Source organism: Solanum verrucosum, unplaced genomic scaffold, assembly GCF_900185275.1.
Source record: "Solanum verrucosum unplaced genomic scaffold, falcon-dt-bn FXZP01000049.1, whole genome shotgun sequence".
NCBI lineage: Eukaryota > Viridiplantae > Streptophyta > Magnoliopsida > Solanales > Solanaceae > Solanum > Solanum verrucosum.
Window position 1 is genome coordinate 11,864,067 of NW_026020221.1, and position 6,277 is coordinate 11,870,343.

The window sequence follows — 6,277 nt, forward strand, 5'->3', positions numbered from 1 at the left end:
GTAACAAAAAATACAAAGAGAGACACAAGTATTTCGTATCTCATAGAACAGTAGAAAATACAAAGAGAGAAATATCTCGTATCTCTTAGAACAACCTTTTCTGCATTTAAAAGATATATTATCATATGTCTACTTATTTACTAGATCTCATATTATATTATAGATAACTTATAACTACTTTATAACTATTTAGGATAAGGATAGATAACTACTACTAACTATAAGTAACTGCCAAATAACTCCTAATAATGGTATGAAACTGCTCATTGCTCCATGGGTGAAACCGACAGGAATTTGAAAAGATGCAAATCATTATTTTCTCCTATCTTTCTTCGCTTCTTCCTCCTTGAATAAGTATGGAAGACATGTACCTTATCACATCCTCTACAAACAAAAGAAAATTATTTTAAAATGCAAATGGAATTGTTAAAAAGAATGTTTAAATCCACAAGTATTACGTATTTTTTTTCTCAAACTCCACCACATAAAAAGTAATAAACTTAGTATATACTCACATATCTTCTTAGCATAAGAGAGCTCAAGACTCATTTAGGTCCACAGACCTAAAGCTCGTCCCCTCCCCTCATATCTTCAGCATATTGCTTAATCTCTAGAGAGGAATCTTCAAGTTGAGGTCTCTGCCAGATATTGATAAATTTTAAAGAACCAATATCACCAAAACTAGGAGGGATCTCCTCAAGCTTATGACATACCCACAAATGTAACTTTTCAAGAATGGGAAAGGATTCCTCTCCAACCTCCCACTTAGCAAAAGTCACTCCACTCAACTTCAAAAATTTTAGATTATCAAAGGTGTCTTCCTCCTCCATTTTCTATTCTCCCCCCTCCCCCCTCCCCCTTGGATGATCGAGTCTAAAAGGGTCAGCTCTTCAAGGTTGGGCAGTATTCCTATTGTTGATAGTGACTCAGATGTTAGAGGAAACTCACCCAACAACAATTTTTTAAAACTAGAAGGGAAATGAAAATCCTATGGACAATGTGTCGCTATAGAGGTCCTATTTTCATTTGTGTTTAAACTTCAAACTCTACTTTGAGGGATTCTAGTTCATTTAGGAAATCCAACTTCGGGAACCAATATCGCTCTGTTGAACAATCCCATAATTCCTTGAGACTAAATGAAGGTTGTTGAAGATTGGGAAACCTTTTGAAAATATCCTCTGTGTCTTTCAAGTAGGTGAGCACGAGTTTCTCTAAAAATCTCAAGTTCTCTAATCTTGCATCCTTTGTTGTCTGTATTGGTTCATCTACATCCAAATCAAAGAAAGAACCCGATTTTATGCTCAACATTCGCAACTTTAAGAGATTCCAAATTCTCGATAGTAGTACCAAAGGTGGTCCTTTATTTTCCACAATCAGAGTTTCTGGATTCAAGAGGTTAGAAAAAGACCAAGGCAGAGCTTTAATTTCTGTCTCAAAGTTTAAGAAGCTCAAATGAACCAACATGCATAATTCATTTAGCAAAGAATATTTCACCATGATAAAAGAGCTTTCCAGGATCAATACTCTAAGTAGCCTCAAGTGTCTTAGGTGACATGTATCAGAAAGACAGTCGTCTAGCTCGTCTCGAGTTATCATCAAGGAATAGAGGTGTTTACCAGAATGACTTTTCTTTTTTGTATCGATCTGGACAAAATTAAGCCCAAAGTGCCACCTGTGATAATTGATGGTCATTTGACGTGGCGACAAATCTGAAGAAGATGATGTAGCACTTGAAATTATCAATTCAAACAACTTCTCCGCTCTTGCTTTTATCATACAAAAGTCATGCACAAGATCATGAAGTAGGCAAGTCGAGTAATTACCTATCTCCTTGAAAAGAATTACCAAGCTACTGGAAATTAAAGTGTCGAAATAAAAATCCATCACTTCTTCCACACTCTTCATCTCTGTCGGTTCCACAAGTCCTTCAGCATGCCATAAAATTTTCAACTCATAGATTGTTATTGCACTATTCTTCCGTAAACTTGTAAGGTAAAGGAAGCATGGATTCAGTTGATATGGTAAATGGTCATAACTTAATTCTATAACCTTGATCACTTCCACTTCATTGTTTAAAATAAAGGAACTCAAATTATTTCGAACTTCAAGCCACACAGTTTTTCTCTATTCCTTCCTTACTAAGACTCCAACGATCAGATCAACCACCAAAGGAAGGCCTTTACAATTTTGGGCTATTTCTTTTCCAACATCCAATAGTTCATCCGCGAAACTCTTGTTTCCAAGTACCCTTTCCTCAAATAATTCCCAACTTTCTTCTGATCTTAGCAATCGAATGTTAAGAGGATCACTATACCGTTTTCCATGCAAAGCCACTTTCTTTTCTCGAGTAGTAAAAATAATTCTACTACCTTTCTCAACTTCTGGATATGGTTTTGTTAACTCATCCCATGTTGTAGTATCCCACAAGTCATCTAAGACAATAAGATACCTTTTTCCATATAGTTGTTTCCGTAGCTTATCACCAATATCAACATTGTCACTCAATTTCAAATCAGAGCCAGTAACTTGATTAAGCAATTTATCTAACAACTTCTTTTCGTCATATTCTTGGCTGACTGTGCACCATGAACGAATGTCAAAATGGCTAGAAATTGATTTATCATTGTATACTTTGTACGGCAGGTGTAAATTTACCTGAACCTGGCATACCAGTGATTGAAATGACATCTAGATATGTCGGTCCACTGGTGAGCTTCCTAATTATCCAATTTGTCTCCTCCTTAAAACTTACGATCATTTTATCATATGTGAATGAATTGCTCTCAACTCGCTTCTCCTGTGAGTTTACAACAATGAGACCCTTGTTCTTGGGAATCTTCTCAAGTAAATGGGAGACGTCTTCTTTGATAAGCTTGACCCTTTTTATGGCACTGGGAAGTGAAAAAATAAGATGTAAGAGACCATTATCTCTAACAATAATTGAATCAATAGCATTTTTTGCCTCATATGCCACATCTAAAATATGTTCCCAGAGATCTTTATACAATTCTAGCTCAATATTCAAGAAAACAAATCTTATGAATTCTATGTCTTCTTTCACCCGCTCAATTTCTTCCTTTATCAAAGCAATTGAATAAGCATTGGAATCTAGCAAATCATTTTGGTGCATGTGTAGCATATGCATAAAGAGAGTTCCATCACTCAGGGGGAAGCAACATTGAGATGATTCTGGGGCTTTCAAATAAACATGTTTGAGATCTTCCTTAAGAAGTTCAATATTTTCCAGCAAGTCTAGAATTGCACAGTTTGTTTAATCGGTACTCTCTTTATTCCTTGTTTTCTCTACTAAGTTGCGAACAAGAGTGGATACCTCCCTAGTAAGTTCTCTAACACGTGCCAAAAGGTCAAATGATTTTTCATGATGAGTAAAGTCCTTGAGCACATCAGTAAGAATAATCAAAAGGAATTATATCATGACATGAATGTTTTGAGCCCCTGAAGTGCTAGGGGTAATTAGAGTTACCATGTCCTCTTGTAGGTGAATGAGATATTCCCTAAGAATATTTGGAGATGTTTCCCGGAGCTTCTTAATGAAGCGTTCAACTTCTACTAACGTTGAAGCTTTCAAATTTGTATAACATATGTTCATAACCTCTAGATTAATTGGAGTAATCTTTCATGAGTAGATGAGCTAGCTTGAAGACTCGAAAGTCCCCATCTATTTGATCATTCAGAAGGAAGAGTCCTACTTTCTCAGCTATACATTCTGAAGAATCTCATATTGAGTTACCAATGGATAAAACTATTCAACACAATATTTGGATAGATTATGGAGGTTCAAGAGAAGGAAGTCCAACTACTCCTCAGTAATGGTAGCATTTGATGTAGAATGATGACATGAGAAGACGCAATCATCGATATTATCCATGAGGCTACGAAGGACGTGATGCATGTCATATTTGTCCTCCACATTTGATATCCACATTAATGTCCTTTGCAAAATTGGTTGAACAATATTTTCAACCTTTTGCCTTTTGTGAGCCATTTCATCTTCACACTCATCTAAATCAAAATAAGAAAGCTGGACAGATATACAAATAAATGCCAGCCCATATTTCAGCTCTTCAATTAGATGCACATCAAGAGCATCTACAAAGTACTTGGGAAAGGGTAATCTACAAAGAAAATATACTCTCTCCTTTTCTATTCTAAGTGAGTTATCTTCCATTTTAGCCTGTTTGAAAAAGAACGATATATCTTTTTATATTTTGGTATGTTTTTAATTCCAATATTTCCATTTTACACTGAGTGATCACATGACTCCTTTGTACGAATGACATTGTAACACCCCGTATCCGAAACGGACCAAAAATGCAGATTTTGAGAAGTTGCAGGTGCAACTTACGGTCACCATCCACGGACCGTAGGTCAGACCACGGCCCGTGCTGGTGGTCCGTGGTTCACCACTGCAACCCCTCCCTAAACTAGCTCAGAAAATTGGCTAAGTCCCGACTCACGGACAGACCCACGGTCCGTAGATCTTACCACGGTCCGTGGTCTGTATCCGTGGATCGAGACTTCCCTTACCAGCCTCTGACACAAACTACGGTCGACCAGCACAGACCATCAATCGATCCACGGTCTGTAGGTCTAACCGTAGATGAGGATCAACAACCAGTTAGCTGAAAATTCTGATGGGTCAACTTCAGATGGTCATAACTCTTAGCACAAAATGAATTTTGTGTCCTATGACCTATGGTTAGATAGATAATTGAATTATCTTTCCAACACCACCAAGTTTGCTAAATTTCTACATCCGAGTAAAAAGTTATGCCCATTTTAGTGAAGCCCTGTCGGGCAGACTCGACCTACGGACCCAATCGACGGACCGTCGATTGATTGACGGACCGTTATTCCATTCCGTCAGTCACTCCGACAGGAGTTAATTCAGGGGTCTTTTGGTCTTTTCCTATTTCGTTTAACCCTTAAGATACGTCGTTTAGACCCTAAATCATGAGGTTTTAATTAGTTTAAGCCTAGAAACAGAACTAGAACCTACCTAAGTCAATTCATTAATCAAAACTTAGAAAAATTAGAAGCAAGAGAGGAGAAAAAGGTCAAGAACCCTAGTTCAAGAATGCATCGAGGTTCCTTCAGTTCCAGCCCCAAAATCGAAAGATTTCTCCATGGAATTCGTCACCAGGTATGTGGGATTTCACTAGTGGGTTCCTTTCGCCTATTAGGTCCCTAAAATTCAGTCAGATTCTTGATTCCATGATTATGAACAGACCTAGGGTTTCTAGAATTTCAACAGATCATCATGAATTAGTTATTTAAATGTTCCAAATCAGATTATCATGTTATTGCTCAGTTTCTTACATAAATTTCAGAACCCTAGCTATGTATTTCATTAGTTCTTGAATTACACATTATAGGTCAGATATTTCAGTTATTCAGATATACATGCTCCAGTTTTATGCCACATTATCAGTATATTTCAACATAAACCCTATTTTGAGTTATAAATCATGAGAAGCTTTCCTTTAAGACAACACTTGAGTTTTAAACTGAGTTTTTGAGAAAGTTAAGATGAGTTTTGAGAAAGAGCTTCTAAAACATGATTAGTATAACAATTGAGTAGGTCATCAATGTATGAATAGTATGGTATCTAGATATACCATCAATGTTTATGCAGCATGACTTCCCAAGTCATCAATGATCATAATATAATATGATGTTGAATTATTTTCAAACAAAGGGGGTTTTCAAGTATGAGTATCTACAGGTCAGTATTTTGAGTTATTCAGTATTTCAGTCATAATATATTCAGTTATACATGCCTCAGTTTATGAATGCATCATTATCAGATTAATTGTTGTATTCTCAGTTCGCATGTTCAGTTTCGAGCTATCCAGTATTTACAGAAACTCAGTCATAATGTGTTAACCACTTATTCTATTGGGAGTAGCATAATACCGAGTTGGACTAGGGTTTTAGCATACCCATATAGTCCCAGAACTACGAGCCACGTAGGTGTAAGTCCCCTATGTGGGCAACATCAGTTTAGTGATCACGTCAGCATGCCTCTATACCTCTGGCAGGGTATATTGGGTCCTCTCGATGGGGCGCATACATCGGACTCCACATTTAGCTCATGTGGTTTAATGTCGGTTATTAGTAGCTCCCACAGTTCAGTCAGACTCTATTGCATTGACCACATTTACAGTTCATTCAGTATTCAGTCAGCATGTTATACATTTGGTCATTGCATCAGTTAGCTCAGTATTCAGTATTTTCAGTATCTATATCATGTTCA

General features: G+C 36.9%; 1 pseudogene; it reads right to left on the reverse strand.

The window, feature by feature from the left end:
• Nucleotides 1-563: 563 nt before the first annotated feature.
• LOC125831556 (putative late blight resistance protein homolog R1A-3) lies at nucleotides 564-4,189 on the reverse strand (annotated as a pseudogene).
• Nucleotides 4,190-6,277: the final 2,088 nt, after the last annotated feature.